This window comes from Balaenoptera borealis (assembly GCF_965194805.1).
Source record: "Balaenoptera borealis genome assembly, chromosome: 5".
Taxonomy (NCBI): domain Eukaryota; kingdom Metazoa; phylum Chordata; class Mammalia; order Artiodactyla; family Balaenopteridae; genus Balaenoptera; species Balaenoptera borealis.
The window spans coordinates 18,995,714-19,020,789 of record NC_138862.1 but is presented as its reverse complement, the minus strand read 5'-3'; the positions used below and the strand labels follow the sequence as shown (position 1 = coordinate 19,020,789).

Below are 25,076 nucleotides of genomic sequence, written 5' to 3'. Positions count from 1 at the left end.
TGTACATGCATGCGTGCATATGTGTGCGTATGTGTGTGGTCTAGACAAAGAGAAAATCCACTTAGGAGAACTTGTAAAGAACCTAGTAAAAATCATATGGCCAAGACATAGCCTTTAATTTTGAAACTACTGGATGTAAAAATTGAAGGAAGTGAGCATCAGTGAGTGTAAAAGATGACAACCAGAAAATATCACTGTGAGTTACGATATCAATAGAGCAATGAATTACCAGTGACACAGAGGTGCTTTATGAGCCTTGGCAGGCAATTACGTAAGAGTGGTTTCTCCTGGCATAGCAATTTGAAGTGGTTATTAACTATGTATACTGAAATTTGATGGGCTAAAAAAAAGTTTAAAAGAAAATAATTTTCACATTGAATTGTTCCCCCCACTATGCTTTAAAAAAAAACCGAAAAAACTCACGACGAGCTGAAGTAAGAGATTTTTATTCCCAAACAAAGATGACTAAACTGAAAGTATAAAACCTTCTATTTTTAGTGGATCCTGACGTTCTTTACTGTTTGCATTCCCAGTTTCCAGATAATACGTTCTCCAGTTGGCCGGTTATTGTGCTTTAAGTCACATTTCACTATGTTAGCAAACAATGGCATGAAGTGAAAGAGTAAAACAAAATCAACTTGGAAAAAAACTAACATAAAAACACAGAAGTCTAGAAGTAGTCTAATCGCTTAGAAAATAAAAGACAAAAGTGGAGTTAAGATAAAAAGACAATACTATAGATTTTTCTTGGCTATATAAGTGCATATTCTTGTTTGTATTTTTATCTACATGATTGTGAAAAATCACCAGTCGGTTAACTGAATGGAGAAAAAGAAGATGTCAGGTTTTTTATTTTATATATATATATATATATATATATATATATATATATTACATTGTGTATTTAACAAATATTTAGTTCAGTATATATCTACCTCTTTATATATAAAATTATATTTTGACTTTCCAATTGATTCCAACTGTATTCTAAAATAATTATTTAATATATATTAAATATAAGCGTATATTATTTAATGTTATATATTATAAGACTATATCAGATATGCATATATATTAAATATTTATTTTTAAGGCTGACCATTATGTTCATTAACCAAGGAGTGAAGCAGAATTCTATATTGCTATGTAAATGTGCCACAGACTTTGACATTTTAAGTATTTTCCTTATATTTTAAGTGTGCTTATCTTGAATTACCTGCTACTGGGGCACAGGGTTGGCTGATACCAGAATACACATGAAATATATTTTTAAAAATTAAATGAACACTTTCTATCTTTTAAAGCAATCCATTCTATTGTGCTAGATTATACATAAGGATGAAAAATATATTTACAGTTATTAAACTCGGTTTTGCCCCTTGTAATATCTGCTTGAAAAATTAATTCATATAAATTTTCTGAGCATATCTATTTGTAGAAGTATTTTAAAAAATTAAGTTATATGAAGATAATTAAATTCCAAGGGAAGGAAAACATAGATGAAATAGAAGATGATAAAGCAAGTGGTTCCTGACCTCCACTTGTTGTTCTTTTCACTCTTTGCTGAATCACACTTATGATACAATTACATTTACAATTAATTTAAAAATAAAGTTAAATGTCTAATTTTAGAATCTTAGAAAGTAGAGGCCAAAGGAAAGCACTCTCATCACAGTAAACAGGAAAAGTGGAATCTTCATCGATGCAATGTGGTAACATTCATATCATCACTAGCAGTTTCTCACTATCAGCATACGATTTTGCCAGTGGATATAAATCTGCTTCCTTGCTTTCTATGTCAATCAAAAATAGCATCCTGGCATTTCATTTCGTGTTTCACAGACTGGAGATTTTTAGCAACCTGAGGACATGTGACTTGAAAACATGAGCAGTGTTGAGAACTGTATTCTCTTCCAGTCTTCATAGCTAAAGAGAGTTGGAGTTGAACAATTCCCAGTGCAGCACAGAAAGCTAGAAAATATTAAATTCACAGGATACGGTTTTGCCATAGAAAAATGACTTCGGAGGTTTTTCCGAGTGAGGAGGAAAGGCAGCCAAGCTAGGGACTTGGAGTCATCAGAAATCATGCTGCCTTCCCCTCAGAGATTTTTCTAAGTAAAATAGTTAATTAAAATCTCAGGATCTCAGTTTCTATAGCTGTAAAATAACAGGTCTGAAGAGAGAAACTCTCAGATCCCTTTCAATGAAGAAATTTGATCTTTGTATGACACTATCCGTAATTACACAGATGTATAATCCTATGGAATCTACAAATTAATTTCCCAAGTGACGTATTTATTAGCTCTTTTGATGGCTGTATGTCATTCTTCGTGTGACTTTGACGTTTCTTGGTCTGTGTGTGACATCTGACCTATTACTGCTACATCCTGAATCAGAGCTTTGGCTGAGCAGGGATGTCCAAGTATAATCCTTATAACCCAGGGAGTCTCATAAATCCCCAGAGGGCCATTCGAGGGACCTTGAAGAATTTATGTTTGTGTTGGTAAATTTCTCCACATGGCATCTCTGGGAGCAGTGAAGGAAATGTACATTCTGACAGCTGCAATTTCCTATTGCCAGTGGCTGCTCGGCACTACTGCAGTCATAGGTGTCTGGAACTCAGAAAGTATAAAGGGCGTCATCATAGCTTCCTATTACTGGCCATGCTTATGTGATCAGTACTCTACAGAGGGCACTTAGAATGGACTAGCACTTTGAAGACAGAGAGAGCTAGGTTCAAATCCCAGTTGCAGCAGCTGGCTGTGTAACCTTGGGGAACTTGACCTCTTTTCTTCGTAAATGGGTGTGACGGATTACATGAGGTCATATTTGTAAAGCACCTAGTATGGTACTGAAGAATTCAAGGAGTGTTCTCTTTGTGCTGCCCTTCCATGCTGTGTTTACTCAGCTACAAATAAAATCAATTCAACCTGTTAGACTGTCAGCAGCTTCAGAACTGGCCTTCTCTTCTGGCTTGAGGCATGCCACCTGCAGTATTTTCCACCAGAAAATAATGTACTTAAAAAAATACTTGTCAATGTAGACTCTGAATATATCTTTGCATTTATAAAAACAAAAACAAAACAACCAGAACAAAGAACATGAACAAGCCATTTACAATAGAATAAATACAGATGGCCAATAAATATGGAAAAAATGGTCCAACTCATCCATCACAGAGAAAGCTGCAATAAAAAAACACAACAGCTTTTTTGAGATATATTTCATATAGCATACAGTTCACCTATTTATAGTATGAATTTCAGTGCTTTTTAGTATATTCACAGAGTTGTACAACCATCACTACAATTAATTTCAGAACATTTTCATACCCCCATCCCGTCCCTCCTCTTTTCACTCCACCTTACCCCGGGCCTCCAGCCCTAGGCAACACACTGATCTACTTTCTGTCTCTGTAGATTTGCCAATTCTGAACATTTTATATAGATTGGAATCATACAATATGTTGTCTTTTGTGACCAACTTATTTCATCTTGTAAAATGTTTTCAAGGTTTATCCATATTGTAGCATGTATCTGTACTGAATTCCTTTAAAAAAATTTTAGAACTTAGATTTTTTTCATTTTTTTGTTGTGGTAAAATATATATAACATAAAATTTGCCATTTTAACCATTTAAAAATGCATAATTCAGTGGCATTAATTACACTCACAATGCCATGCAACAAACACCAGTATCTATTTCCAAACTGTTCTTTACCCTAAATAGAAATGTAACCATTAAGCAGTAACTCCCGATTTCCCCCTCTGTCTCAGCCCCTGATAACCTCTAATCTCCTTTCTGTCTCTATGAATTTGCCTATTCTAGATATTACATGTAAGTGAAATCATGCAATATTTATCCTTTTGTGTCTGACTTATTTCACTTAGCATGATGTTTTCAGGGTTCATCTGTGTTGCAGCATATATCAGAACTTCCCTTCCTCTTATGGATGAATAATACTCAACTGTATGGATATACCACATTTTGTTTATCCATTCACTGTTGATGAAGACTTGGGTCGTTTCTACCTTTTGGCTATTGCGAATACTGCTGCAATGAACATTTGTGTGCAAATATCTGTTTGAGTCCCTGAGTTCAATTTTTTGGAGCATATACCTAGGAGTGCAATTGCTGGGTCGTCAGGTAACTCTTTTTGAGAAACTGCCAGACTGTTTTCCAAAGTGGCTGCACCAATTTACATTCCCACCAGTAGCGCATGAGGGCTCCAAGTTCTCCGTAGCTTCAGCAACACTTGTTATTATCTGTCTTTTTGATGATAGCCATGCGAGTGACTATGGAGTAATAGCTCATTGTGGTTTTGACTTGCATTTCCCTGATGGCTAATATCTTTTCACATACTTACTGGCATCTGTATATTCTTATGCTCCTAGTGCAAGTGTAAATTGATTTAAAAAAAACAACTTTGGACGACAGGTGGCAATTTTGTTCCTTTTGAGCCAACAAACCCACCTATGGGAATTTACCTGAAGGAGATAATTAGACAAGCATAATGTACATTTAAGTTACTGCAATTATTTTTATAATAAAGAAAAATTGGAAATACACTCAGCAAAAGAAGTTTTTAAAATAAATTATTGCATACATAAGATGGTATATACCATGCAGCTATTAAAGTGATGATATAGAAATAAATATTTTGACATATAAAATACCTAAGATATATTATGGAATGAACAAAGTGGATCACAGAGTAACATGCAATTTTACCATTCATGTTAGTGTTCGTCTTCTTCTCTTTGTATTTATGTACATAGGGAGACGTCCAGCAGGATAACTGATAAAAGTGAATAGGGCTTACCTCTAAATGGTGGGATTTGGGATTACTTTTTTATTTCTCCTTTGAGATTTTCTTTACTGTTAGAACTTGCAAAAAGTTCTGGTATCATAAGAACAGTAATAAAGCTACTTTAAAAGGAAAAATAATTCTGCTCTGAATTGTGCCTCTTACTCTCTCCCTTACTATTGGGGAGCGTTCTGCTTTGACCTCGAGTGCCTACCTTCAAGCCTCGAGAGAATCTCAATGAACTATAGCAACCTAGAGAGCTGGTGGAACAGAAACGTCTGTGCCTGTTTTCATTGAATTTCCTTGCAATAATTACACAAGTTTAATTACAGCAAATAAATTAAAATCAATACACTGGAATCAATATGCAGAAAACAAAATGTGCTTGTTTTACAGGTCCTAATAGGATCCCAATTAGGAGCCATTCACTCGCATATATTTCTAGCACATCAGCCTTTGAATGGAAATTTGTGAGGGATGATGAGCGAAAAATCTAGAACATTTCCGCATTCTGGCACTCATCATTAGCCAAGAGCTCAGTTCATCCAGGCTTGTTCAGCATTGTCTATGCTCTGTCATGCCTTTGTATATGTTGTTCTATATTCTACCAGAAGGCCTCTCTCCATCTCAGATTCCTAAAAAAGTCCCACTGTTCTACCAAGACAGGCTTTGTTTAACACCTGTGTCTTCCAAGAATATGTAAGTGATTGGAGGTCAGTTTCTTGTTTATCTGTCTTCACAGCTCCAGAGCACAGTGCCTTTGCTCTCACAGCAGGCTTGTCATAAAATATTGACACTTGCCAGTAATGGATTTGTCTGGAAAGTTGCTCTAACTGTGTCCAACTTTAATTCTTCCATATGCTTCCCCCAAGAAGTGGAAATGTCCTCTCAACCCCTTACAATTACATTGAGTAATTCATTGTTTTCCTTGAAGATACCCTTCTTGAAGCACTCCATTTTCTAGCTCCAGTGTGGGCTGGCGATTTTCTAGACTAGCTTCAAAGCTGTTGTCCTGGGATCTCCCTTCACCATCATCCTGGGAATTCTCTCTTCCCTCTCCTGGATTGGACCCAGGGCTGGTTTCATGGGGTCTGGGTCCTGTGCCATTACACTTAGAAGGGTCTGCATTTGGCTTAGTGCTTGGTTGTCATCATCTTGAAATTCCTAATAAATTTTGAACAAGGGGTCTTGTGTTTTCATTTTATACTGGGTCTCATCCTGCAAATTATGTTGCTGGTTCTGAAATGGACCCTGAGTTTCTGTTTTTGCTTTCTTAGTAAACTCTCTGATGTGGAAGAGCACCTACTCTGGTAGCTTCCTGAGTAAAGCTGAATAGGAGGCAAATGTTTTGGGGAATTTTGCATGTCTTGAAAAAAATCTTTATTTTACTCTCATACTCTAATAAGAGTGTGGCTCAATATGCAGTTGCCAGTTGGAAGTCATTTTCCTTCAGGGTTTTGAAGGTATTGCTTTATTTTCTTCTTGTGTCCAGTGCTTCTGTTAAGAAGGAAGATGCCCTTCTAATTCCTAACCTGTGTGTATGACCTAGTTTTTTCTCTCTCAGTCACAGCTTTGCTGTCTACTTTTTGGTATCCAAACTTGATGGCTGTAGTCTCCTCTCCTCATCTCCTTATTTTTGCAGGTGAATTTTTTTTTAAAAAATCATCATTTTAGCAGTATTTTGCGAGAGAACAGAAGATGTAAACACATGTTTTCAATCTGAGCCACATTTCAAGGGCTGTGTCACTTTTCAAGTTTGCCCTTTCTCTTGGTATGCAGAATTAGATGCTAGTGGTGGGGAATAATTTGCATAAGAAGCCCCAGTGCCTTCTGGAAGAAATACTAATCTCTCTTTTCAAAATTCAGTGTCAAGGAAAACCTTTGCAGTGATCAAGGGCTGCAGACAAGATAGAGCACCAAGAACCCCAGAGAGAAGTTCGCCTTGAGAAAAGAGTAGACTGTACCGGTGACCCAGTGTGCTACTTATGCTGCTGGAATAAGGGTTGGCTACATGAGGCTGAACAAAAAAACATCTCCTTGGCATCCAAGATGTAGCAAACCAGTTCTCTATTGTTGAACACTAATGCGTGTGGTTTTCAGTTATTATGAATAGTGTCATCAATATCCTTGTACATACATTTTTGCATGCTATTCTTTTTTACCCTCACATTTTATGTGTTGCTTTGTGTCAGAGTGCCTCCAGAAAAGTTACTGCTTCCTCGGATTTAGTGAGATTTTATTTAAAGGAAAGGATTTCCTTATAAAGACCTAAAAATGTTTTTCCCCCGTATTTCATAAATAGAAGAAACATTAAGGTTATTTGAGCCTCTGTTTTTATTTGAGTATGAATATTTGTTAAGGTTCAGTTTCCACTTTTGGTGGAAGTGGAATGCGTTTGTAATATGGTTATAATACCTAATTATTCATATTCCAGAAAGAAGGATGTATTTTTTATGGCCTCTGAGATTTCATTCTCACCCAGGTCTACATCTATTTATAAGTATATATTTTACAAGCATTTCTCTGGAAATTTCAGCCATGTGGAAGTAGTCTGATGATAGAATTAAAGAAACTTTTGTTTGCACTTTGTGCTTTTGAGGTTAATGGAAATGTAAAGTGGGAAGCTGTTGGTCTGCACCCTCGGGAACTTCCTGGGTGAAATCCGAAATTGGCCCCCATACCCAGAGGGCAAGGAGAGGCCAAAGAAAGAGGCAGACCACTTGAGATTGGCAGGTGGCAGTTTTACATTTGAGGCTTGGGCGGCCAGCAAGATAAGAAGATCACTGCACCCACCTGCCAGAATCTTAAGAGTTTATATAGAGGCCTTAATGGGGTTCAGTCAAGTATTCAGTCCATATGGTCTCAGTATCACATTACTCTCTCAAGGGTAATCCTTGAAATGGTTCCAGCTACAGGAACGGTGGGCAGAATGTGTATTCCAAGGACAGGGGAGCGAGTGAGGAGCCTCTGATTGCCCAAGTCCATCTCTTGGGTCAACTGGCAGCCACGTCCTCTTGATGACCTCCCCCCAAAGCAGCAGAGCCCTATAGAGAAAGCAACAATAGCTGGAGTTCTCGCCCACCCCAGTTTTACTGAGATGTAATTGACATTGTGTACGTTTGAGATATACAAACATAATGATGTGCTACATGTATGTATGGTGAAATGATCACCACGTAAGTTTAGTTCCATCACCTCATGAAGGTACAGTTTGTTTCCTTGTCATAAGAACTCGTAAGATTTACTCTCTTAGTGACTTTCTAATACATAATACGGTATTAGCTGTAGTCACCATGCTGTGCATTACAGCCCCCAGACCTTATTTATCTTATAACTAGGAGTCTGAACCTTTTGACCACCTTCACCTAACCCCAACCTGCAACCACAAATCTGATCTCTGTTTCTATGAGTTTGGTCTTTTTAGATTCCACATATAAATGAGAGCATGGAATCGGGAAGAACAAATCTGACTCCATACTGGATCTGTTTCTTTTACTTTAACCTTTATATTCTATTGTTTTTGCTACAAGTTAACCACTATAGGGATGTTGCCTATAGCTTAAAGTATACACAGTGGCCCATCTCTGGGGACCCTGCCTCCCATGTCTGAGCATTAAGCTAAAATACCTTTGTTTAAGCTCACAGGAAACATCCTGACCAGGCCCACCTATGAATGGCTGCAGGAAGGAAGAAATTAACAAATCCCCTCCAGAGTCCGGAGGGAACCAGGAAATATTTGCAACAATTTATCACCTTTTTTTTTACTTTACCTCCTCACTTTCCCCTCTTTGCTTTATAAAAGAAATTAGCATCCAAACCTGGACAAGATGATTCTTTGGGACACTAGTGTACCCTCTTCTCGGTCTACTGGCTTTCTGAATAACGTTGCCATTCCTTGCCCTACCGCCTTGTCTCTCGTTTGATTGGCCTGTCCTGTAGTGAGCATTATGAGCTTGGACTCGGTAACAATCATACGGTATTTGTCTTTCTCTCTCTGACTTATTTCACTTAGCATAAAAACACCAGGTTTACCACCATTCATATAAATGCTAGAATGTGGTATGTTTTCATCCACGTTATGGTATATTTAGACTGAATGATACATAAGTTCAGGTAATCTCAAAATATATTGACTTCAATGCACAAGATTGACTCCAAAGGTGTGTGATCTTTTCTGCTGTTCTACATGGCTTTGGATGGCTGAACATCCACCACGAGAGGCCCTGGCAGTTGGATACGTGGCCGTGGTGGGAGGAGTACACCTGAGGGTACCTGTGCTCAGGTGGCACAGTTTGTAATGCAAACCTTCTTGAAGGTGACTATTGATTTCTTGCCAAATGTAGGGGCAGAACACTTAATAAACAGCAGCATTTTTTGCTGAATTACCTTTAATTAAAAATATATCACTCATACCAATATAGCTTTAAAATTTTTTAAGAAACATATATATATATATTTTACTTCTCAAATGTTTATTTCATTTTTTAAAAACTTTTTATTTTATATTGGAGTGTAGCCAATTAACAATGTTGTGATAGTTTCAGGTACACAGCAAAGTGACTCAGCCATACATATACATATATATTTTTAAAGAGCCTGGAAGTTACCTTCAGCTTCACTCATATTCCCTCACCCTCCTCAATGTCCAGTTGAGCATAACAATTCAACTTCCAAAAATATCTTGCAAGTCAGTTATTTTTTTTTTCCATCCTATGCTACCATTGCCTTAATTTATGTTCTAGTATGAATTCAAGATCCCAGCAGCTTCTAATTAGGACCCCTGCTTCCAGGGTCATCCTTATTTAATAACTCCCTACTGTAAACTCATTCAGTCATTCTCCTACTTGAAAATCTTCATGGATATATTATAAAAAAGGGTTAAGATAGTACAAAGATGGTGAGGTTCTCTGGGGCTAGTAAGGATGGCAGCCTACCACCCTGGGCCAGAGGAAGTAAGTAAGGGAACAGTGACCCTGAGTGAACTTGTGACTTTAGGGCAGGCATGCTGGCTTTTGATAGAAGAATATGGTCACTGCCAAACTGTAACTGGGCAGGGAGGGAACTGGGGAAATAAACACCCCACCTGTCTCTGCACGCCCTGTGATCTCCTGCTGGAACTAGCCATTGCCCAACCCTGCCAAAAGCTAGAAGGCAAGCAAGGGAGCATGGTGGTGCTGTCCACAAATATTAGCTCCCTGGGGTACAGATCAGGTGGAGAGAGGATGTGGGGGGAAAGGGCAAATTGCTGAAGGCAATTCAGCGGAGCAGCTTTTTCTGATTCCCCCAAGCTGAACTCATTTCTCCCTCATTGAATTTCCAAGGACATTTTATTCATTCCTTCACTCAGGCACCTGTGATATTATATTTGTAATTTATTTCCATGTTTAGATGATAAACTCCTTCATTTAAAGGCTCTTTTTTTGTTGTTTTAACATCTTTATTGGAGTATAATTGCTTCACAATGGTGTGCTAGTTTCTGCTCTATAACAAAGTGAATCAGCTATACATATACATATATCCCCATATCTCCTCCCTCTTGCGGTCTCCCTCCCACCCTCCCTATCCCACCCCTCTAGGTAGTGACAAAGCACTGAGTTGATCTCCCCATGCTATGGGGCTGCTTCCCACTAGCTATCTATTTTACATTTGGTAGTGTATATATGTCCATGCCACTCTCTCACTTTGTCCCAGATTACACTTCCCACTCGCCATGTCCTCAAGTCCATTCTCTACGTCTACGTCTTTATTCCTGTCCTGCCTCTAGGTTCTTCAGAACCCCCCCTTTTTTTTTAGATTCCATATATATGTGTCAGCATATGGTATTTGTTTTTCTCTTTCTGACTTACTTCACTCTGTATGACAGACTCTAGGTCCATCCACCTCACTACAAATAACTTAATTTTGTTTCTTTTTATGGCTGAGTAATATTCCACTGTATATTTGTGCCACATCTTCTTTATCCATTCATCTGTTGATGGACACTTAGGTTGCTTCCATGTCCTGACTATTGTAAATAGAGCTGCAATGAACATTGTGGTACATGACTTTTTTTTTTTTTATTAACATCTTTTTTGGAGTATAATTGCTCTACAATAGTGTGTTAGTTTCTGCTTTATAACAAAGTGAATCAGCCATACATATACGTATATCCCCATATCTCCTCCCCTTAGCGTCTCCCTCCCACCCTCCCTATCCAATCCCTTTAGGTGGTCACAAAGCACTGAGCCGATCTCCCTGTGCTATGTGGCTGCTTCCCACTAGCTATCTATTTTACATTTGGTAGTGTGTGTATATGCATGACTCATTTTGAATTATGGTTTTCTCAGGGTATATGCCCAGTAGTGGGATTGCTGGGTCGTATGGTAGTTCTATTTGTAGTTTTTTAAGGAACCTCCATACTGTTCTCCATAGTGGCTGTATCAATTTACATTCCCACCAACAGTGCAAGAGGGTTCCCTTTTCTCCACACCCTCTCCAGCATTTATTGTTTGTAGATTTTTTGATGATGGCCATTCTGACTGGTGTGAGGTGATACCTCATTGTAGTTTTGATTTGCATTTCTCTAATGATTAGTGACGTTGAGCATCCTTTCATGTGTTTGTTGGCAATCTGTATATCTTCCTTGGAGAAATGTCTATTTAAGTCTTCTGCCCATTTTTAGATTGGGTTGTTTGTTATTTTGATATTGAGCTTCATGAGCTGCTTGTAAATTCTGGAGATTAATCCTTTGTCAGTTGCTTCATTTGCAAATATTTTCTCGCATTCTGAGGGTTGTCTTTTCATTTGTTTATGTTTTCCTTTGCTGTGCAAAAGCTTTTAAGTTTCATTAGGTCCCATTTGTTTATTTTTGTTTTCATTTCCATTTCTCTAGGAGGTGGGTTCAAAAGGATCTTGCTGTGATTTATGTCATAGAGTGTTCTGCCTATGTTTTCCTCTAAGAGGTTTAAGTGTTTGGCCTTACATTGAGGTCTTTAATCCATTTTGAGTTTTTTTTGTGTATGGTGTTAGGGAGTGTTCTAATTTCATACTTTTACATGTAGCTGTCCAGTTTTCCCAGCACCATTTAGGAAGAGGCTGTCTTTTCTCCACTGTATATTCTTGACTCCTTTATCAAAGATAAGGTGACCATATGTGCGTGGGTTTATCTCTGGGCTTTCTATCCTGTTCAATTGATCTATACTTCTGTTTTTGTGCCAGTACCATACTCTCTTGATTACTGTAGCTTTGTAGTATAGTCTGAAGTCAGGGAGCATGATTCCTCCAGCTCCGTTATTTTTTTTCTCAAGATTGCTTTGGCTATTCGGGGTCTTTTGTGTTTCCATACAAATTGTGAAATTTTTTGTTCTAGTTCTGTGAAAAATGCCAGTGGTAGTTTGATAGGGATTGCATGAATCTGTAGATTGCTTTGGGTAGTAGAGTCATTTTCACAATGTTGATTCTTCCAATCCAAGAACATGGTATATCTCTCCATCTATTTGTATCATCTTTAATTTCTTTCACCAGTGTCTTATAATTTTCTGCATACAGGTCTTTTGTCTGCTTAGGTAGGTTTATTCCTAGATATTTTATTCTTTTTGTTGCAATGGTAAATGGGAGTGTTTTCTTAATTTCACTTTCAGATTTTTCATCATTAGTGTATAGGAATGCAAGAGATTTCTGTGCATTACTTTTGCATCCTGCTACTTTACCAAATTCATTGATTAGCTCTAGTAGTTTCCTGGTTGCATCTTTAGGATTCTCTATGTATAGTATCATGTCATCTGCAAACAGTGACAGCTTTACTTCCTCTTTTCCGATTTGGATTCCTTTTATTTCTTCTTCTTCTCTGATTGCTGTGGCTAAAACTTCCAAAACTATGTTGAATAATAGTGGTGAGAGTGGGCAACCTTGTCTTGTTCCTGATCTTACTGGAAATGGTTTCAGTTTTTCACCATGAGCATGATGTTGGCTGTGGGTTTGTCATATATGGCCTATATTATGTTGAGGAAAGTTCCCTCTATGCCTACTTTCTGGAGGGTTTTTATCATAAATGGGTGTTGAATTTTGTCAAAAGCTTTCTCTGCATCTATTGAGATGATCATATGGTTTTTATTCTTCAATTTGTTAATATGGTTTATCACATTGATTGATTTGTGTATATTGAAGAATCCTTGCATTCCTGGGATAAACCCCACTTGATCATGGTGTATGATCCTTTTAATGTGCTGTTGGATTCTGTTTGCTAGTGTTTTGTTGAGGATTTTTGCATCTATGTTCATCAGTGATATTGGCCTGTAGTTTTCTTTCTTTGTGACATCTTTGTCTGGTTTTGGTATCAGGGTGATGGTGGCCTCGTAGAATGAGTTGGGAGTGTTCTTCCCTCTGTAATATTTTGGAAGAGCTTGAGAAGGATAGGTGTTAGCTCTTCTCTAAATGTTTGATAGAATTCGCCTGTGAAGCCATCTGGTCCTGGGCTTTTGTTTGTTGGAAGATTTTTAATCACAGTCTCAATTTCAGTGCTTGTGATTGGTCTGTTCATATGTTCTATTTCTTCCTGGTTCAGTCTCAGAAGGTTGTGCATTTCTAAGAATTTGTCCATTTCTTCCAGGTTGTCCATTTTATTGGCATATAGTTGCTTGTAGTCTCTCATGATCCTTTGTATTTCTGCAGTGTCAGTTGTTACTTCTCCTTTTTCATTTCTAATTCTATTGATTTGAGTCTTCTCCCTTTTTTTCTTGATGAGTCTGGCTAATGGTTTATCAATGTTGTTTATCTTCTCAAAGAATAAGCTTTTAGTTTTATTTGTCTTTGCTATCGTTTCCGTCATTTCTTTTTCATTTATTTCTGATCTGATCTTTATGATTTCTTTCCTTCTGCTAACTTTGGGGATTTTTTGTTCTTCTTTCTCTAATTGCTTTAGATGTAAGGTTAAGTTGTTTATTTAAGATGTTTCTTGCTTCTTAAGGTAGGATTGTATTGCTATAAACTTCCCTCTTAGAACTTCTTTTGCTGCATCCCAAAGGTTTTGGGTCATCGTGTTTTCATTGTCATTGGTTTTTAGGTATTTTCTGATTTCCTCTTTGATTTCCCCAGTGATCTCTTAGTTATTAAGTAGCGTATTGTTTAGCCTCCATGTGTTTGTATTTTTTACAGATTTTTTCATGTAATTGATATCTAGTCTCATAGCATTGTGGTCGGAAAAGATACTTGATATGACTTCAATTTTCTTAAATTTACCAAGGCTTGATTTGTGACCCAAGATATGATCTATCCTGGAGAATGTTCCATGAGCACTTGAGAAGAAAGTGTATTCTGTTGTTTTTGGATGGAATGTCCTATAAATATCAATTAAGTCCATCTTGCTTAATGCATCATTTAAAGCTTGTGTTTCCATATTTATTTTCAACTTGGATGATCTGTCCATTGGTGAAAGTGGGGTGTTAAAGTCCCCTACTATGATTGTGTTACTGTCAATTTCCCCTTTTACGGCTGTTAGTATTTGCCGTATGTACTGAGGTGCTCCTATGTTGGGTGCATAAATATTTACAATTGTTATATCTTCTTCTTGGATTGATCCCTTGATCATTATGTAGTGTCCTTCTTTGTCTCTTGTAATAGTCTTTGTTTTAAAGTCTATTTTGTCTGATATGAGAATTGCTACTCCAGCTTTCTTTTGATTTCCATTTGCACAGAATATCTTTTTCCATCCCCTCACTTTCAGTCTGTATGTGTCCCTAGGTCTGAAGTGGGTCTCTTGTAGACAGCACATATACAGGTCTTGTTTTTGTAACCATTCAGCCAGTCTTTGTCTTTTGGTTGGAGCATTTAAGGTAATTTAAGGTAATTATCGCTATGTATGTTCCTATTACCATTTTCTTAATTGTTTTGGGTTTGTTATTGTATGTCTTTTCCTTCTCTTGTGTTTCCTGCCTAGAGAAATTCCTTTAGCATTTGTTGTAAAGCTGGTTTGGTCGTGCTGAATTCTCTTAGCTTTTGCTTGTCTGTAAAGGTTTTACTTTCTTTGTGAAATCTGAATGAGATCCTTGCTCAGTAGTGTAATCTTGGTTGTAGGTTTTTCCCTTTCATCACTTTCAATATGTCCTGCCACTCCTTTCTGGCTTGCAGAGTTTGTGCTGAAAGATCAGCTGTTACCTCATGGGGATTCCCTTGTATGTTATTTGTTGTTTTTCCCTTGCTGCTTTTAATATTTTTTCTTTGTGTTTAATTCTTGATAGTTTGATTAATATGTGTCTTGGCATGTTTCTCCTTGGATTTATCCCGTATGGGACTCTCTGCGCTTCCTGGACTTGACTATTTCCTTTCCCATATTAGGGAAGTTTTCAAGTATAATCTCTTCAAATATTTTCTCAGTCCCTTTTTTTTTCTCTTTTTCTTCTGGGACCCCTATAATTCGAATGATGGTGTGTTTAATGTTGTCCCAGAGGTCTCTGAGACTATCCTCAATTCTTTTCATTCTTTTTTCTTTATTCTGCTCTGTGGTAGTTATTTCCACTATTTTATCTTCCAAGTCACTTATCTGTTCTTCTGTCTCAGTTATTCTGCTATTGATTCCTTATAGAGAATTTTAAATTTCATTTATTGTGTTGTTCATCATTCTTTGTTTGCTCTTTAGTTCTTCTAGGTCCTTGTTAAACGTTTCTTGTATTTTCTCCATTCTATTTCCAAGATTTTGGGTCATCTTTACTATCATTACTCTGAATTATTTTTCTGGTAGACTGCCTGTTTCCTCTGCATTTGGTCTGGTGGGTTTTTACCTTGCTCCTTCATCTGCTGTGTGTTTCTCTGTCTTCTCATTTTTGCTTAACTTACTGTGTTTGGGGTCTCCTTTTCACAGCCTGCAGGTTCATTGTTCCCGATGTTTTTGGTGTCTGCCCCCAGTGGGTAAGGTTGGTTCAGTGGGTTGTGTAGGCTTCCTGGTGGACGGGACTGGTGCTTGTGTTCTGGTGGCTGAGGCTGCATCTTGTCTTTCTGGTGGGCAGAACTGCATGCTGTGATGTGTTTGGGGGTGCCTGTGACCTTATTATAATTTTAGGCAGCCTCTGTGCTAATGGATGGGGTTGTGTTCCTGTCTTGCTAATTGTTTGCCATAGGGTGTCCAGCACTGTAGCTTGCTGGTCGTTGAGTGGAGTTGGGTCTTAGCTTTGAGATGGAGATCTGTGGGAGAGCTTTCGCCGTTTGATATTATGTGGAGCTGGGACGTCTCTGGTAGACCAATGCCCTGATTTCAGCTGTCCCACCTCAGAGGCACAGGCCCCACACCTGGCCAGAGCACCAAGACCCTGTCAGCCACACAGCTCAGAATAAAAGGGGGGAAAAAAAGAAATAAAGAATAAAATAAAATAATATAAAGTTATTAAAATAAAAAATAAAAGAATTATTAAAAATAAAAAAGGTTAAAAAGTAATAAAAGAAAGAACGAAGAGAGCAACCAAACCAAAAAAACAAATCCACCAATGATAACAAACGCTAAAAACTATACTAAAGTGGCCCCCACTTGCGCAACTAGAGAAAGCCCTCGCACAGAAACGAAGACCCAACACAGCCATAAATAAATTAATTTAAAAAAACTATACTAAAAAAACAAACAAACAAAAATACAGACCGACAGAGCCCTAGGATAAATGGTAAAAGTAAAGCTATACAGACAAAATCACACAAAGAAGCATACACATACACACTCACAAAAGAGAAAAAGGAAAAAAATATATATATATAGGAAAAAAAAAAAGGAAGAGAGCAACCAAATCAATAAACAAATCTACCAATGATAATAAACTCTAAGTAGTAAACTAAAATAAAAATAAAACCAGAAAAAAATTAGATGCAGAAAGCAAACCCCAAGTCTACAGCTGCTCCCAAAGTCCACCACCTCAATTTTTGGATGATTCGTCGTGTATTCAGGTATTCCATAGATGCAGGGTACATCAAGTTGACTGTGGAGATTTAATCCGTTGCTCCTGAGGCTGCTGGGAGAGATTTCCCTTTCTCTTCTTTGTTCGCACAGCTCCCGGGGTTCAGCTTTGGATTTGGACCCGCCTCTGCATGTAGGTCGCCTGAGGGTGTCTGTTCCCCACCCAGACAGGACAGGGTTAAAGGAGCAGCTGATTAGGGGGCTCTGGGTCACTCAGGCCAGGCGGAGGGAGGGGTACGGATGTGGGGCGAGCCTGCGGCAGCAGAGGCTGGCGTGACGTTGCAGCAGCCTGAGGCGAGCCGTGCGTTCTCCCGGGGAAGTTGTCCCCGGATCACGCGACCCTGGCAGTGGCGGGCTGCACAGGCTCACGGGAGGGGCGGTGTGGATAGTGACCTGTGCTTGCACACAGGCTTCTTGGTGGCAGCAGCAGCAGCCTTAGCTTTTCATGTCAGTCTCTGGTGTCTGTGCTGATAGCCGCGGCTTGCGCCCGCCTCTGGAGCTCATTTAGGCAGTGCTCTGAATCTCCTCTCCTTGCGCACCCTGAAACAATGGTCTCTTGCCTCTTCGGCAGTTCCAGACTTTTTCCTGGGCTCCCTCCCGGCTAGCTGTGGCACACTAGCCCCCTTCAGGCTGTGTTCACACAGCCAACCCCAGTCTTCTCCCTTGTGTCTGACTTCCGAATGCCGAGCCTCAGCTCCCAGCCCCCACCCATCCCATCGGGTGAGCAGACAAGCCTCTCGGGCTGGTGAGTGCTGGTCGGCACCGATCCTCTGTGCGGGAACCTCTCCACTTTGCCCTCTGCACCCCTGTTGCTGCGCTCTCCTCCATGCCTCCGATGCTTCCCCCCTGCCACCCCTGTCTCCGCCAGTGAAGGGGCTTCCCAGTGTGTGGAAACGTTTCCTCCTTCACAGCTCCCTCCCCGAGGTGCAGGTCTCGTCCCTATTCTTTTGTCTCTGTTTTTTCTTTTTTCTTTTGCCCTACCCATGTTCGTGCAGTTTTTTGCCTTTTGGGAAGTCTAAGGTCTTCTGCCAGTGTTCAGTAGGTGTTCTGTAGGAGTTGTTCCACATGTAGTTGTATTTCTGATGTATTTGTGGGGAGGAAGGTGATCTTCTCACTCCTCTGCCATCTTGAAGCTAAAGGTTCTATCTTAATTACCTTCATATCCGTCGTACTTAGCTTTGTCTTACAGAATGGTGCCCAATGAATGTTTGCTGAGTAACGGAGTAAAAGATGGCGGGCACTCCCATACTGGGTGTCTATCGTGAAAATAGTGGCTGAAAGGAAATCCCATTCTTGCCACTACATTTCATATATGGTGTCTTTTGACAATTTCAAGTCAGCTTGAGTCAGGGAGTAGAGAAATGCAGAAAGCAGAGAATGAGTTTGCTTAATTAGAGGAGATAGTGACTATAGAAAGCACTTCGTGAGATATGATGCTCTTCAAATATTACTAGCATCATTTTCATTATTATGGAGTAAAAATAAGGAGGAACAAAAGAGAACCAACAAAGAGCAGTCCATGGGGAGAAGATTAAACCCTTTGTTAGTCACTATTACCTGGAGAAAGTTAAAACAGACAACAAAGGTGCTTATGCAGCTAGGGCCAGTGACCAGATCGGGGTCATTGAGGACTATTTTCTGTTCTCATCCTGACTCATTTTGTAATATTTGGTAAATCACTTAACCTTTCTGCGGTGCCAGTTTTTCCAATCCATTAAGTGACTATTATAGTACATTCTCCCTGCCGATGTGCAAGGATGTTTGGGTTACTCATTCAATAATTGTTGTAAAGCACTTTGAGTCCCTTAGAGAAAGCCAGGATCACAAGATTTATCTGGTATTATTAATTGGAAAGTCTTTTGCCATTAGTCAAGTCTCTGATTCCTTTGTAGTTCAACTGCTTTTCTGTGGCTTTCCCAATTCCAGTCAATTTCCCTTTATACAATTGCAAGGGTGCAGTGATGTCCTATCCTGTCTCCCAAATGATGGTGCTATAATCAAATTAACCTGTTGGGTAGATGTAAAAAAAATTAGAAAAGTTTGAGGATTTTTAGCCTGTCTTAAGGTGACTAAGGAAAACACTTAAGGTGGTTTGAGTTAAGAAAGATTATCCATGAGTGGCCAAAATCAATCAGTTACATAACTGAAGTGTTAAGTCCATGGCAAATGACATATGACATATAACACATGATGTTTTGGGCCTGCTAAGGCAAGAGAACTACTGGTTCCAGGATGAAAGAAACTTCTTGGTTTATATTGTTTGACACATAAACTTGTGAGTCTGTTTGGATGTTGGTGATCCAGTTTTACAGAATTTTCCACCAAAGGGTACAAACTTTACGGATAATATCAGTGCCTCTTTATGGAGTAACTAAGAGATTGTACCAGGGCCTCTTCCATATGCTTTTGGGAGAATGAGAAAATGCGTGATTCTTTGAAATTTTCAGTCTTATTTTATTCTTTCAGGTTGAGGAGTGATATAGGCTTTTGTTCCATTATGGCTTTTTGGAATTTTTTTTTAATTAAAAAAAATCCAGAGCATATAAATATTTATCTCATGGCTTAAGCTTTCATGACTCTAAAGAGAAGTTTAAAATTGGATTGTACCTTTAGCCCTGCTTTCTCTCCCCTGAGAGCTGGCCTTATACCTTGGAGCAGTAGGTTTGCATATCGAAATGCCAGCTTGACCTAGCTGCCTGAAAGTCCTTAATGTCAGGCCCGCAGCAGAATTCATTAATTTCTCTTTACAAGTTGGTAATTTCCTGTTATTCTCCTAAATGTTGCTAATTTCAGGTACACCCTTGCCATGAGGGGATTCTAGGTCCCCAGTATTTTTAGCATAACCTGGCATGTGTATTATCATCATATACTGGCATCATATACTGTCCTTGCTTTTCCAGAACCCATAAAAATGGCAGCCACGTGAAGTAGGCAGGTGTCATACGAACTCAGTTTACGGTTATCGAAGCAACCATTGAGTCAACAGAGAAATTGCGGACACAAGATAAACATTTACATTTTCAATTATATGATGCTAATTTTTCTTCAAGATGTTGGAGAGAGAATTAAAATGGAACAGAGGACAGAGTGTGGCCGGAGTACAGGCCCACTGGGTCACTCTCTATTTGCTGTGGGTCCCTTATTTATATCCTATCTTATTTTTATCTTTCTTATGTCATTGTTTTATTAATCTCATTTATACCCAGTGATTAAAAGCTAGGCAAAGAAATTGTTCCCAATTAGAGGCCCTTGAGAACCATCTGTAATCAATAGATAAAACTTGCTTAAGGCCAAGACACTGGTGGTATTGAATTGTTGCTCTTGATTTGACTTTGAAAAAGTACTTTAAAAATAAATGAGACAGGACATGGTATATGTGCTTGTTGTAAAATAATTCAAACAGGAAAATTTTGAAGTAATTGTCCTTCAGTGTCATACCTGCTCTCCCCCTAGCCATGCAGTATCACTGCCTTTGAGGCTCCAGCGCCCTTTCCCTGGGCTAAGTCTGTAAGAAGCTTTTCAGAAACCTTTGCATACACACACATGCGTGCATACTCTGTGCACATGTATCAATCATATCTTTATATATATTACATTATATGTATCATATGTCATATCTTCTATATAAGATATATCTTTTTTTAAAAAAATTTATTTATTTATTTATGGCTGTGTTGGGTCTTCGTTTCTGTGCGAGGGCTTTCTCTAGTTGCGGCAAGCGGGGGCCACTCTTCATTGCGGTGCGTGGGCCTCTCACTATCGCGGCCTCTCTTGTTGCGGAGCACAGGCTCCAGACGCGCAGGCTCAGTAACTGTGGCTCAGGGGGCTAGTTGCTCCGCGGCATGTGGGATCTTCCCAGACCAGGGCTCGAACCCGTGTCCCCTACATTGGCAGGCAGACTCCCAACCGCTGCGCCACCAAGGAAGCCCAAGATATATCTTTTTAATTTTGACAAAAAATGGATCTCATTCCATGTACCATTCTGTGGTTTCTCTCTTGCATTTAATTATACATTGTGGGCATATTTCCATTTCAGTATGATCAATCTACCACATTCATCCTAATGGCTGCAAAGTATTCCCTTGAGATGTACCCTAATTTATTTAAACAATTCCCAACTGAATGACATTTAAGTTGTTTCCAGTTTTTAGCTATTGTCAACATGCTGCAATAAACATCTTCATACATATAATCTTTGCATTTTGGGGGGAGCATATGTGCAGGATAAATATCTAGAAATGGAATTTCTGGGCCAAGAATATATGCATATGAATTTTGAGAAATATTGCTAAATTGGAAAGGGCTGCATGTGTTTATTTTTTCACTAATACTGAGGGAAAATATTTTATTATCTGAGTCTTTACCAACTGGTAAACTGAGCCAAACCACAGAGGGCTGGTCTGGCTTTGAAGACTGGCAAGGAAGAATGGGACTCTGATTAATGTTGCCTTTATTTCAGTTTACCACTGAAACGGCAAGCAAGCAGGGCAAAGGGTATTATTCACTAGACCAGAGGCTCTCAAAGTGCGGTCCCTGGCCGGGGAGCATCAGTACCTCCTGGGAACTTGTTATAAATGCAAGTTCTCAGGTGCCACCCTAGACCTCCTGAATCATACATTCCCACACCAGGACCCAGCAATATGAGTTTTAACAAGCCCCCCATGCGATTCTGAGGCTCACCAAAGTTTGAGAACCACTGCAGTAGAGCTTGCCCAAAGCTTTCTTTAGGCCTCTTGGAGGTGAACCTGGGGATCTATGGTTCAGATTGAAGGTGTCCAGGACTGCATACTCTCTGCATCTCATACCATTTGGGTGAGGCAGGGGCCACGGTACCACTCAATGGAGTAATTACTCCCATAAATGGCGACTCCTGCTGCCCTTAGTCAAAAAGTTCTATGTCCTATTTCTTACTGCATTAGGAGGCATGCAGTGGACATGGCCAAATATTAACAAAATTTTGGCTTCTCGTCTATGTGAAAAATGGCACCTCATCCCTATTTAATATTAATTTCTTTAATTGTAAGTGAAGTGAAATGAGCATCATCTCATTTTATAGGCCATTTGTACTTTTTTCCCCTTTACTATTATTACGTCTTTATGTTCTTTACCGTATTATCTATTGGTTGGTTGTCTCTTCTTTATTCCTTGTGAGAACAATTTTAATTTTAAGGAAGTTAGCTCTTTGACATTTGTGTTGCCGATTATTTTTAACCCAGTTTGTCATTTATCATTTGAATTTAGTTACAGTAAATTTTTGCATCACAGATAGTTAAATTTTTCATGAAGTCAAATTTAATAGTTTTTATCTTTCTGAATTTTGAATTTTATGTAAACTTAGGTAGATCTTCCCAACCCTAGGATAATAAAAAAAATACTCATATTTTCCTCTAAACTTTATAGTTTTATTTTTAGCACATAAATCTTTGATGTGAACAGAATTTATTATTACTTAAGGATTGAAGTATACACATAAACATATTTTCCTAAAGCTTAAAAGTTATCCCAATTTCATTTATTAAATAATTTGTCTCCAATGATTTGAAGTAGCTTATTAATCATATTCAAAATCAGAAAGTATGTTTGGGATTATTTCTAGAGCCTGTTCTATTGAGATTGAAATTAATTTATAGTTCAATTTAGGGAAAAGAAAGACTTTTAATTTTAATACAAAGTTTTCTTAACCAAGAACAGAGTACACTTTTTTTTTTTTTAATTAATTTATTTATTTATGGCTGTGTTGGGTCTTTGTTTCTGTGCGAGGGCTTTCTCTAGTTGCGGCAAGTGGGGGCCACTCTTCATTGCGGTGCGCGGGCCTCTCACTATCGCGGCCTCTCTTGTTGCGGAGCACAGGCTCCAGACGCGCAGGCTCAGCAATTGTGGCTCACGGGCCCAGTTGCTCCGCGGCATGTGGGATCTTCCCAGACCAGGGCTCGAGCCCGTGTCCCCTGCATTGGCAGGCAGATTCTCAACCACTGCACCACCAGGGAAGCCCCCAGAGAACACTTTTATAGTTACTGATTTTTTCTTTTTTCCTCAGGAGTGATTTAAAACTTTCTTTATATAGGTGTTGCATATTTTTTTAATATATTTTGTGAATTCCGAAATGTGATGTTTCCCCCGTTATAGTTTTTACTAATTATTTGCATGTAGGAAAGCACAATCAATATCTCTGTGTATTAATTTCATAGCCAGTCATCTTACTGAATTTTCATATGTTAGTGTTTGAAGGATTCCTATGGGCTCTTCAAGGTGGCAATAATCATCTACAAATAATATGAAGTATCCTATCTATGAGATTAGACTTTTATTATAAAATGTGTTTTATAGAATCTCACCTTTCTAATTTCCTGCTTTTAAAAATATCACCTTTTATTATTCTAAAAACTGAAAATCGTAATCAAGTAAGTTTAGAAAGCATGAAGCCAAACGTAGTTAAACACACTTTTTACTGCAAGATTTCTCTGAGCTTTTAGAGTTCCGCAGCAGAGACTGGCTAATTGCTGTCCACTTCTCTTTTCTATACCTAGACACATAAGATTGCCACATTTTCCAGATGCTTTATTATTAAGGTTGGGGCCATGTGACTGGTTCCATCCAATAGAACATGGTCAGAGTGATATGTGCCATTTCCAGGTCTGATCATCAGATGTCCCACCTCATTTTCCTTACTTGCTTCACTCCTTGGAAAGCTGAAGGCAAAGTGTCCATTAGGGACCCCCAAGGAAGCTGTGGATGTTGGCACCAAAAAAGGGAAGGAACCACATCTTAAATCACTACATGGAAGGCCACTTAGCAAACATATAATCATATTATACCTAAGTGAAACATTGCTTGTATTAAGCCACTGAGATGTTAAGGATGCTTGTTACAGCAAATCTGTGATAGCCTTACAATTGCCTTTCTTCTGCCAAGAAATTAATATTTCATAAATTACTTTCATCTTTTACTTTCCTGTTCAAACATTTTTGTGGGCTTTATGTTAACCTTCTGAAAGATTTGAACATCTTTATTCAGCTTTAAAAGCCGCCCTCCATCTGGATGTAACCTGGTATCCTTCTTCTCCGCAGGATGAAACCTCTGCTCCAGCAGATCCGCTGTAAAGCAAAAGGTCATGTCCCTGCTCCTTTCCATGACTAAATCCCTCTACATCATACTCATCCATCAAGGTTCAGCTTGAAAACCTAATCCAAAGGCATGGTTTAGAGCGTTCTAGTTCATTGCTCTCTCTCAGCCTTAAATTGTTTCCTTCCTTTCATTTTTTATATTCACGTTTTATTTTTTTTAAATGATAATTCCCAGTGTTTGTTTGTTTGTTTTGGCTGCGACGGGTCTTGGTTGCGGCACGAGGGATCTTGGTTGCGGCGTGTGGGATCTTTTTTTTAGTTGCGGCATGCGGACGAACTTCTTGGTTGTGACGTGCAAACACTTAGTTGTGGCATGTGTGCAGGATGTGGTTCCCCGGCGGGGGTGGTGCCCGGGCCCCCTGCATTGGGAGCACGGAGTTTTGCCCACTGGACCACCAGGGAAGTCCCTATATTCACATTTCAAAAATGTGGGTATAGGGACTCAGTCAGCCAATCAAAAAAAAAAAAAAAAAAATGCTTATTAAGCATCTATTAGGTATCAGGTACCATACTAGGTCCAAAAGATATAGTAGGAAACAAGGATGTGATCCCTGCTCCCCATGAAGCTAACATTCTAGAAATAAACTACGATTTCCCAGAGGGGACAATGCCTTACTGACATTCAACATCTAGTATGTAACATAATTCATTGACAGTATTCAGAACATTAAAGTGTCATTGCAGTTATTGTCTTGGTATGCTAATGACTTTCCCTTAATTATATATTATCTTGCATTAAAAAAAAATCACCTTTAATGAAGTAAATATACATACAACAAAATTTGCCAATTTTAAGTTTGCAATTCTGAGTTTTGACAAAGGTATACAGTTGTATTTTGTGTACTTACACAAAAATAAAGTTTATGACAGTTGTGCAGTAACCACCACAATCATGATCTGGAACATATCCTTCACTCCTGAAAGTTCCCTCCTGGTCCTTTCTAGCCAATGGCCTCTCCGTCTGCCTGCCTGCTGGCGACCACTAAATGGCTTTTTGTCATTGTAGTTTTGCCCTTCCTAGAATTTTGTGTGAATGGAGTCACACAACATGCAGTTTTTTTGTGTCTGGATTTTTTCACTTAGTATTCCATTGCATGGATGTACAACAATTTATTTATACTCAATAGTTGATGGACATTTGGGTTGTTTGCAAATTTCTGGTTATCGAACGTGACTATGAACATTCAAATACATATTTTTGTTTGGGCATATGTTATTTCTCCTGGGTAAATGC

The 25,076-nt window shown here is 38.7% G+C and overlaps 1 protein-coding gene across 8 annotated transcripts in view; it reads left to right on the top strand.

The window, feature by feature from the left end:
* LOC309628709 (uncharacterized protein) overlaps positions 1-25,076 on the top strand; it is a 309,465-nt gene that overhangs the window by 46,894 nt on the left and 237,495 nt on the right. The gene's annotated exons all lie outside the window — the stretch shown is intronic.